This window comes from Nicotiana tomentosiformis, chromosome 2 (assembly GCF_000390325.3).
Source record: "Nicotiana tomentosiformis chromosome 2, ASM39032v3, whole genome shotgun sequence".
Taxonomy (NCBI): domain Eukaryota; kingdom Viridiplantae; phylum Streptophyta; class Magnoliopsida; order Solanales; family Solanaceae; genus Nicotiana; species Nicotiana tomentosiformis.
In genome coordinates, this window is record NC_090813.1 from 90052684 (window position 1) to 90064249 (window position 11566).

Below are 11566 nucleotides of genomic sequence, written 5' to 3' on the forward strand. Positions count from 1 at the left end.
AATAAATGGAAGACTAGGTGATATAAAAAAATAGAAACGAAGAAAGGGTGGAAAAGTTCTCGAAGGAAGTGTACTTTGATTGTTGAAAAATTGTAGTGCTTAGGGAGGTTTTGAGTCACTCTTACCAAATTGTGCCATACCTTAACCAAAAGCCTAAATTACAACCCTTTTAAATCCTAATTGATTTTGAACCAAGTTTGTCTTCATTAGTGGAGAAATACATGAAGGGCAAGCCTATAGTACTACTTGTATGCATTTGAATACCTTTGTGTGTGTGAGAGAGAGAGTTAATTCTTTCCAGCTCCGAGTGGGGAACGAGAACGCAAAAGCGAACACGAACGCGAAGTAGAAGAACTCAAACCATCGCGAACACGTGGGGATAATCGCAAACGCGAAGCTTAAAGAAACATACCTTCGCGAACGCGAAGCTGTAGTCGCGAACGCGATGAAGAAATGGGCGAAAAAGCCTGGGCAGTTCTGGAATTTTATTATTTTGACCCCAAACCATTTAATACATGACCTAGCACATTTTTGGCGAGATCCTTTGCTTATTTTCAGTCCATATACTAGAGAGAACAAGTTTTGGAAGCTAGGGTTCTTGCACACACACTTGGGTCTTGAAGATTTGAAGCTTTTGATTGAGAATTTCTTACTCTTTTATGCGCATTTCTTCATTTCCTTGCTTTGTATTGTATATCTAAGTGTGTAGTATTTATTTCCAACACTTGAATCTTGTTTATGGAAATATTCATATTTAATGTGTGGATTAAATGCCTTGTTATGCTTATGTATTGGACGATTCATATTTAAACTTCGAATTAATTTTGGAAAAGATAATTTGGGGTTGGGAAAGATTAATTAACAAGAATTTGAGGCTTTAACCCTCATTTTATAGATTCTACCTAGGAATAGGATTGAACTACTTGTATCCATATCCGGGTGTGCTTAATCTCTTAATTGTTTTAGGGATAATTCAATTAGGAAGTCTTGTTAGTCTTCGAAAGAAGCTAATTTAGAATTATTACCCGTGGCTAATTAACATAAACTCGCTCATATTTGTTAAATCGTGAAATATATTGAATCGTTACTTGAGTGTAATTCCCGATACATCCATACTTGTAACCATTGATCATTTTACTTGCTTTCTAGGTTAGTTTATATTTTCACATTTAGGTATAAACAATTTCACAATCAAATTCTAAGTGTTTGGCATTGCATAACAAGTGATAATTCTCTTACATTCCTAATCGCCTACATATTGTTCTCTGTGGGATTCGACCCCGACTCATAGTTGGGTAATTTATATTGCATGCGACCGTGTCCATTTACTTTTTAGTAGTGGATTTGGACGTCATCAAAATTGGCACCGTTGCCGGGGAACAATTTGGCGTAATTTAGGTAATTTTAGTAATAACCGTAAGTGCTTTGGTCCAAACTTGTGAATATTTGTGTAATTATCTTTCTTACCTTGGTATATTTTTCTTGTTTGTTTCTTGTTTATTTTCTTGGTTTAAAAAATAAATGGCATCATATAAGGAAAATTGGTCGGGTGGTAGTTGTTCATACTTTGATGACCCTTGTCCTTACTGTGGAGGACCATACTCGTGGCAAAATTATTTAAATTCTCCTGGGGTGCGCACAATCTCAAACCCACGAGTGGAGTATTTGTGATAAGTGTGGTCGTCAAAATGGTCATTGGGATGATTGTGCTTATTTGTCCTTCCCTTCCCCAAGCCCCCGCTATGATGATTTTACTTTTTGTGATGAAAATTATAGGGATGATGAAGTGTAAGAAATTGAGCATGGTCGAAATGGAGAGTTCAAGCTCATGTTAGAATACCTACTTGAAGGAGGGAATAAAGAGCAAAATGCCTTGGAGGAGCTTTTGGAGAATACTCTCCAAAATAAATTGGCGCTTGAAAGGTTAAACTCACAAATGAAAAAAATGCTTGAAGCTCTAGAGGTCCAAAAACCCTCGGAAGTGAATGATAACCAAGAACCTTCCTTAGAGGTTGAAATCGGATTTTTTTTTTTGGCACTTGATCAAAATCAAGAAGAACTTTCAAATGCTCAAAATGAGAGGATGATGCTCATGTTGGCGACCATTCTTGAAAATGAGGAGAAGCACAACTTTGCACTCGAGGACTTGAAACAAATCTTGACTCAAAATGTGAGGATATCCGCAATTTGGAAAATCAAATGAAAATATTGGTTGAGGCTCACTATGTCCACCAACTTGAAAGTGTGGAAGAAAGTCAAGAAGAGTCCAATTCCGAGGAAGAAAGTGAGCTTTAATTCGAGGAATCAATAATTGAACATCTGCCAACCGACTCCATGAGTATTAGTGATGCCAAGAAAAATATGGAATTAGAGTCAACCGGTATAATTGAAAATATATTTGAAATTGGCTCTAGTCCGGGGGAAAAAGAGGATGTCAAAATCCGAAAAGAATTGCAATGTGGAGGTTTGAAGTCACATTCCAAGCACTTTTCAACATTGGACTTGTGTGGTGATATGAGAATTAAACTACACGAGTCAATGAGGGATTGCGAGGAGGAAAGGCAAAGGATGGAAATTCCTGAACAAGATGATGGATAAGTTGAGATCATTTTGAAGTTCAAATGACTCGGATGATGGTGGTGGTGAGGAGGAGCTCACATTTCCAACCACCTCCAGCTCCGAGTGACACAGTATTCAGGGAGTACTTTCCACCATTTTACTCTATTTTGTTTAGTTGTATTGGGGACAATGCAACACTTTAGGTTGGGGGTGGCTCATATATGCTGGATGTGTGTGGAGCATGAACATTTATGTGAACTTATGTAGATTGGTTGACATTTGTAGTTTATTAGTAATATTTTGTAGTTTAGTTCTAGCATGTTAGCATTAGCATTTTCTTGTTAGTTTTAATTTCTCATAGTAGTACTAATGAAACTCCTTTTTTTTTCTTTATACCGCGGTTCTTTTACAAGGAATTTATTTGTGTTGAACCGGGTGACTTTTTCTTATGATTGATGGTGTGATAACTTTCTTAAGGGATTAGTCTTATTTTGTTTTTATTTTTTTTATTTTGTAGGTAAATATTTTATTTTAGTTAGTTTAGTAGCTAGTAATGAATAAATTGGTTTTGGGGGGGTGATCTTGTGTCCATAAACCAACATGTGGCTTGCTTGGTGCCAACATGATTTAAACCTCGGCATATGAATTCTTGATTTTTGAAAAAGAAAATGATTGAAGTAAAGATTATTATCATGACTTTTTGACTCAATTTTTGGCTCTTTGATTCACTAAATAGTTTCTTAGGCTATATGTGACTTCCGTGAGATTCATTGATTTCAATTGGATTTTGGATTTGTATTCCACTTGAGTTTTCATGTGCCATGTGTGGTGAAATTTATTGTGAAGTTCTTTTGCATCATTTGTAGTCTAGAACTTGCCCGGAATGTGCTTCAAGGCGAAATCCTGGACTAGCTTGGTTGGAAAAATGATGTTGGGCCTTCCTTAGACCGCTATTATGCCTAAACTTCCTACCCTTGCATATTTTACCTAGTAAACCCCTTTTGAGACTTTAAATCTTTTCTTTGGCAACCATGTTACAAACTATCATTCTTTATTGATTTTCTTTTGGCACCCTACCTACCTAACTACTTTGAAGTATGAACATAGGCTAAAAGCCTAAGTTTGGGGGTGAATGTTGGAAAAGTTGTGATGTGGAAGTTGCTTAAAAGATAAAAGGTGATAAAAAAAATTGCTTAAAAGAGAAAAAGAGTAATATTTGAAAAAAAAGGTATTGTGAATAAATGGAAGACTAGGTGATATAAAAAAAAAAGAAACGAAAAAGGGTGAAAAAGTTCTTGAAGGAAGTGTACTTTGATTGTTGAAAAATTGTAGTGCTTAGGGAGGTTTTGAGTCACTCTTACCAAATTGTGCCCTACCTTAACCAAAAGCCTAAACTACAACTCTTTTAAGTCCTAATTGATTTTGAACCAAGTTTGTCTACATTAGTGGAGAAATACATGAAGGGCAAACCTATGGTACTACTTGTGTGCATTTGAAGATCTTTGTGAGAGAGAGAGAGTTAATTCTTTCCAGCTCCGAGTGGGGAACGAGAACGCGAACGCGAAGTAGCAGAACTCAATCCATCGTGAACCCGTGGGGATAATTGCGAACGCGAAGCTTAAAGAAACATACCTTCGCGAACGCGAAGCTGTAGTCGCGAACGCGATGAAGAAATGGGCGGAAAAGCCTGGGCAGTTCTGGAATATCATTAATTTGACCCCAAACCATTTAATACACGACCTAGCACATTTTTGGCGGGATCATTTTCTTATTTTCAGTCCATATACTAGAGAGAACAAGTTTTGGAAGCTAGGGTTCTTGCACACACACTCGGGTCTTGAAGATTTGAAGCTTTTGGTTGAGAATTTCTTACTCCTTTATGCTCACTTCTTCATTTTCTTGCTTTGTATTGTATATCTAAGTGTGTAGTATTTATTTCCAAGTGTTTGGCATTACATAACAAGTGATAATTCTCTTACATTCCTAATCGCCTACATATTGTTCTCTGTGGGATTTGACCCCGACTCATAGTTGGATAATTTATATTGCATGCGACCATGTCTATTTACTTTTTAGTAGTGGATTTGGATGTCATCAATAACTAATACTCTATAATACACAGTCTTCCCAAAACCCGAAACATCGTAAGTCACAAGCTATAGAAGTAAACTAGTATTTTTATACGCCAGAGTCTAACAAAAGAAATACATAAGGTAAATGACATAGGAGAGAATAGAATGGGACTCCGAGATCTGCAGACGCGACAGATGTACCTTGAAGTTTCTGTATAGCAGCAAGCACTCTCAGCTAATAGCGGGGCTGATAAGTAGTACCTGGATCTGCACACAAAAACATGTGCAGAAGAGTAACATGAGTACACCACAACTTTACCCAACAAGTGGCAAGCCTAACCTCGGTCGAGTAGTGATGAGGTCAGGTCAGGCCCACTGGTATCTAATAAGTAAACCAGGAGAATATACAGTATAATAAGAGACTAGAATTTAGCAAAAAGAAACACAACGAGGCAACAGTACAACACACAGGGGTAATCAGCAGGGGATCTCCCGAGATACCGTCTCGTAGTCCCAAAATAAATATACAGGGAGAACTCCCGAGGTACCGCCTCATAGTATCAAAAGTAAATATGTAGGGAGAACTCCCGAGGAACCGTCTCGTAGTATCAAAAGTAAATGTGCAAGGAGAACTCCCGAGGAACTGCCTCGTAGTCTCAAAAGTAAATATGTAGGGAGAACTCCCGAGGAACCACCTCGTAGTCTCAAAAGTAAATATACAGGGAGAACTCCCGAGGAACTGCCTCGTAGTCTCAAAAGTAAACACACAGCTCAATCGATAAATACCATAGTTAACAACAAGAATTTTACGTTAAGACTGATAAAGAATAAGAAAAAATAAGAAATCAACTAGGCATGCTTCACAGAGTTCAGATAAGCAGTTAAAGCATGTAGACATGCGATATTAGACTAAACAGGATAACTACGCATGTTGGAATAGCTCAATGAAGAATGAAAACAGACTAATACTCATTTAAATGGTATAACTCAAATTAAAGGAAAAACAGGTTGCTACTCAGTAAAATAATTCGAGTTTTTCAACAAATAGCCCGTGTACGTACTCGTCACCTCACGTACAAGGTGCTCACATATGACAACAGTACCAAATCCTAAGGAGATTTCCCCCACACAAGGTTAGGCAAGCCACTTACCTCGAACCAAGCTCAATCAATCCGTAAGAATGCCCTTTCCTCGATTATCTGACTCCGAATGGCCCAAATCTAGCCAAACACAATTGCATATCATAAATACAACTATAATAGGCTCATCTAATTAATAAAATAAATACTTTAACAAAAATTCTGAAATTCGCCCTAAAAGGTCGACCCGGGCCCACATCTCGGAATCAGGTAAAAGTCACAAAATATGAATACTCATTCACTCACGAGTCTAACCATACATATTTAATAAAATCCGACACCAAATGGTCCTTCAAATCCTCAAATCAAACTCTCCAAATCCCTAGTCTTAACTCCCAAATTCCACCTTAAATACACCCTAACTAGATGGAAAAATAAATGGGGAAGCAAGATTATTGATAAAAAATAAGCACAAGGGACTTACCTCAAGAAATCCCTCAAAAATGCTCTCAAGAAATCTCCAAACCCAAGCTCAAAAATGTTAAAAATGAGCAAATATCGCGAACCCTTGCATTTAAGTGTTCTATCCAGAAATCTCGCACCTGCGGCCCATAGTCGCACCTACGACGCCGCACCTGCGAAATTTCCATCGCAGGTGCAAAAATGACTTAAAGGTATTGGGTCCGCATCTGCGAGCAATGGGCCGCACCTGCGTGCCCGCTCCTGCGGAATTCTTCCGCTTCTGCGATCCCTCATGCCCTGGCCCCTTCCGCTTCTGCGCTCCATCTTTCGCATCTGCGGATGCGCAGATGCGGTTATACCTCTGCACCTGCGACCTCTGGCCCCTTCCTTCCAAACCGCACTTGCGTCCATTGGATCGTTTCTGCGGGCTCGCACCTGCGGTCAATGTTGCGCAAGTGCGATTACACCAGGTGCAGCAGCTTCAGCTATTCTTCTAAAACCAAATTTGATCCGTTAACTATCCGAAATTAACCCGAGGCCCCCGGGATCTCAACCAATCATACCCACTAGTCCTAAATCACCATACAGACTTAGTCGAGTCCTCAAATCACATCAAACAATGCTAAAAACACAAATCACCCTCCAATTAAAACTTAATGAACTTCAAAGTTTCGAACTTCCACAACCGATGCCTAAACCTTTCAAACCACATCCAATTGACCTCAAATTTTGCACACAAGTCATATTCGATATTACGGACCTACTCTAACTTCCGAAATCAGAATCCGACCCCGATATCAAAAATTCCACTAATGGTCAAAATCTCTAAAAATTCGACTTTCGTCAATTCAAGCCTAAATCAGCTACATACCTCAAATTCACAGTCCGGACACGCTCCTAAGTCCAAAATACCCAGCGGAGCTAACGGAACTGACAGAACTCCATTACGGAGTCGTCTTCATACAGTTTCGACTACGGTCAAAATCCTAAGACTTAAGCTTCCATTTTTAGGGACTAAGTGTCCCAATACACTACGAAACCAAAAACAAGACCTCCCGGCAAGTCACATAAGCAGAAAAGGTACGGGGAAAATAGTAAACAGGGGATCGGGGCTATTACTCTCAAAACGACCGGCCGGGTCGTTACATCCTTCCCCTCTTAAAACAATCGTTCGTCCTCGAATGAGCATAAAGACATACCTAAAGTGGTGAAAAGATGAGGATAACGGCTGCGCATATCCCGCTCGGTCTCCCAAGTCGCCTCCTCGACCGACTGACCCCTCCACTGAACCTTCATGGAAGCAATGTTCTTTGACCTCAGCTTTCGAACCTGCCTGCCTAAAATAGCCATTGGCTCCTCAACATAAGATAGATCCTTGTCCAACTGGACTGAGCTGAAATCCAACACATGAGACGGATCACCGTGATACTTCCAGAGCATAAAAATATGGAATACCGGATGAACCCCTGCAAGATCGGGAGGTAAGGCAATCTCATAAGCAACCTCCCCAACACGTCGCAACACCTTAAATGGGCCGATAAACCTTGGGCTCAACTTGCCCTTCTTCCCGAACCTCATAACGCCCTTCATAGGCGAAACCCGGAGAAAGACCCGCTCTCCAACCATGAATGCAATATCGCGAACCTTCTATCCGCATAACTCTTCTGTCTGGACTGGGCTGTGCGAAGTCGATCCTCTACCTTATCCAGGGCATCCTGAACCAAGTTTGTACCCAATAATCTAGCCTCGCCCAGCTCAAACCAAACCACTGAAGATCGACACCGCCTACCATACAGAGCCTCATACGGTGCCATCTGGATGCTCGACTGATAACTGTTGTTGTAGGCAAACTCTGCAAGTGGAAAGTACTGATCCCAAGAACCTCCAAAATCTATCACACACGCACAGAGCATATCCTCTACTATCTGAATAGTGCGCTCGGACTGTCCGTCCATCTGAGGGTGAAATGATGTGCTCAACTCAACTCGAGTATGCAACTCTTGTTGTACAACCCTCCAGAACAGTGATGTAAGTTGCGTACCCCAGTCAGAGATGATAGATACCGGTACGCCATGAAGCCTGACAATCTCACAGATATAAATTCGAGCCAACTGCTCGGAATAATAGGTAGTCATCACAGGAATGAAATGAGCTGACTTTGTTAGCCTATCCACTATCACCCAATCTGCGTCAAACTTCCGCTGAGTCCAACAACGAAATCCATAGTGATCCGCTCCTATTTCCACTCCGGAATCTCTATCTTCTGAAGCAATCCACCTGGCCGCTGATGCTCATACTTAACCTGCTGAAAATTTAGACACCGAGCCACAAACTCCACTATGTCCTTCTTCATCCTCCTCCACCAGTAATGCTGCCTCAAGTCCTGGTACATCTTTGCGGCACCCGGATGAATGGAATACCGCGATCTGTGGGCCTCATGGAGAATCAACTCCCGCAACCCATATACATTGGGCACACATAGCCTTCCCTGCATCCTCAATGCACCATCATCTCTAATAGTGACCTCCTTAGCATCACCGTGCTGAACCGTGTTCTTAAGGACAAACAGATGGGGGTCATCATACTGCCACTCCCAGATACGATCATAAAGAGAAGACCGAGAGACCATACAAGCCAATACTCGACTCGGCTCAGAAATATCCAATCTCACAAACTGACTGGCAAAGTCCTGAACATCTAACGCTAATGGCCTCTCTGCTGCTGGTAGATATGCTAAACTCCCCAAACTCTCTGCCCGTCGAATCAAAGCATCGGCCACCACATTGGCCTTCCCCGGTTGGTACAAAATGGTGATATCATAGTCCTTAAGTAGCTCCAACCACCTCCGCTGACGCAAGTTAAGATCCTTCTGTTTGAACAGATATTGCAAACTCTGGTGATCGGTGTAAATCTCACAAGGGACACTGTACAGATAGTACCGCCAAATCTTCAAGGCATGAACAATAGCTGCTAACTCAAGGTCATGGACATGATAGTTCTTTTCATGCAACTTCAGCTGTCTAGATGCGTAGGCAATCACCCTACTGTCCTGCATCAACACCGCACCAAGACCAATCCGTGAAGTCATATGTGCTGCAATAGATGAGAATCCCTCTACAAAACGACGGTAATACCCCGCCAAACCAAGAAAACTCTGGATCTCCGTACCTGATGACGGTCTAGGCCAACTCTGCACTGCTTCCACCTTCTTCGGATCCACCTGGATCCCATCACTCGATACTACATGACCCAAGAATTCCACTGAGTCTAGCCAGAACTCACACTTTGAAAATTTTGCATATAACCTCTTTTCTCTCATCGTCTGAAGCACAGTCATCAGGTGCTGCTCATGATCCTCCCGAGTCCGGGAGTACACCAGAATATCGTCAATAAACACAATGACGAATGAGTCAAGATAGGGCCGGAATGCACTGTGCATCAAGTGTATAAAAACTGCTGGGGCATTGGTAAGCCCAAATGACATCACAACGAACTCGTAGTGACCATACCGAGTCCTAAAAGCATTCTTCGGGATATCTGGCTCCCGAATTTTTAATTGATGATAGCCTGAACGTAAGTCAATCTTGGAAAACACTCTGGCACCCTGTAACTGATCAAATAAGTCATCAATATGAGGCAATGGATACCTATTCTTCACTGTGACTTTGTTCAATTGGCGGTAATCAATACACATCCGCATAGAGCCATCCTTCTTCTTCACAAATAAGACAAGAGCACCCCAAGGTGACACACTAGGCCAAATGAAGCCCTTATCAAGCAACTGCTGTAACTGCTCCTTCAACTCATTCAATTCAGGAGGAGCCATATGATATGGAGGAATAGAGATGGGCTGAGTACCCGGCAACAAATCAATGCCAAAGTCAATATCTCTGTCGGGTGGCATGCCCAGAAGATCAGCTGGAAATACATATAGAAAGTCCCTCACTACTGGGACTGACTCAATGTAGGGGAATAAATACTGACATCTATCACATAAGCTAGATACACGTCACACCCCTTCTCAACCATTCGCTGAGCTTTAAGAAATGAAATAATTCTGCTGGGAGTATTGTCACGATCCAAAAGTAACCCCTGTCGTGATGGCGCCTATCGTGGAACTAGGAAAGCCGACTCATTTCCAAAACAAACCAATATTTTCATTTTAAAGAAAATTTCAAGGTTATTTAACATAAACCTTCATTTAAAGAGTTCAAATCAAAGAAAAATAGAAGTGAGGAAAAGAAAAGCTCGACATCGGGGTGTCACTAGTCATGAGCATATACTACAATCTATCTAACAATATCAAGGCTAACTCAGCCTGAAAAATAGCTAAATAAAACTAGAGGAAGATAAGAGGGAGAAGAGCAGGGGATGCGATAGCCAAATAGCTACCTTGCTATCTCCAAGAAAATCTGCAACCAGAACACTCAATAACCGCTACCATGTCCAGCTACACTTGGATCTGCACACAAGGTGCAGGGAGTAACATGAGTACGCCAACTCAATAAGTAACAACAATAAATAAAGATTGAGCAATAGTGACGAGCAATAAAGCATATAACGTTCATATCAGGAAATCTCAGTAAAATACCACATGCTCTTAAAAATCAGGATTTGAATCAAACATCTCGTTTAAACCCAGTTCCAGTTAAAATCATTTTAAAGACATTTTTCCAACAGTTTTTCAAACAAAGGCTCAATGCAAAGGTGAGCAAAAATGATGAAATCATAAACAGCCCCTCGGGCAAAACATCACTCATATACAACCCCTCGGGCAAACCTCACAGTCACTCATTCCACTCGGGCATACCTCACAATCACTCTTGCCACTTGGGCATACCTCACAATCACTCTTGCCACTCGGGCATACCTCACAATCACTCTTGCCACTCGGGCATACCTCACAATCACTCATGCCTCTCAGTCACTCAGCACTCAGCACTCGTACTCAGTAGGTACCTGCGCTCATTGGGGGTGTGTACAGACTCCGGAAAGGCTCCTTCAGCCCAAGCGCTATAATCTGCACGGACAACTCACGTGCGATAATAATAAAGTATGCTGCAGGCGGGCAGCCCCGATCCACACTCATCCTCACAAATCAGGCCCTCGGCCTCACTCAGTCATAAAGTATGCTGCAGGCGGGCAACCCCGATCACACTCATCCTTACAAATCAAGCCACTCGGGAATTTTAGTAAAACAGGGCATTCGGCCCAAAATATTTATATGCATTAAAATAGAGTCATAAAACTGAGTTATGCGGTAACAAGTATAAACATGACTGAGTATAGATTTTTAATCGAAAACAGAAAGAGGATGGTAAGAAACATCCCCTAAGGGTCCAAACAGCTTTGGCGCAAGGCCCAAACATGGCATTCAGCCCAATTTACAGAAAT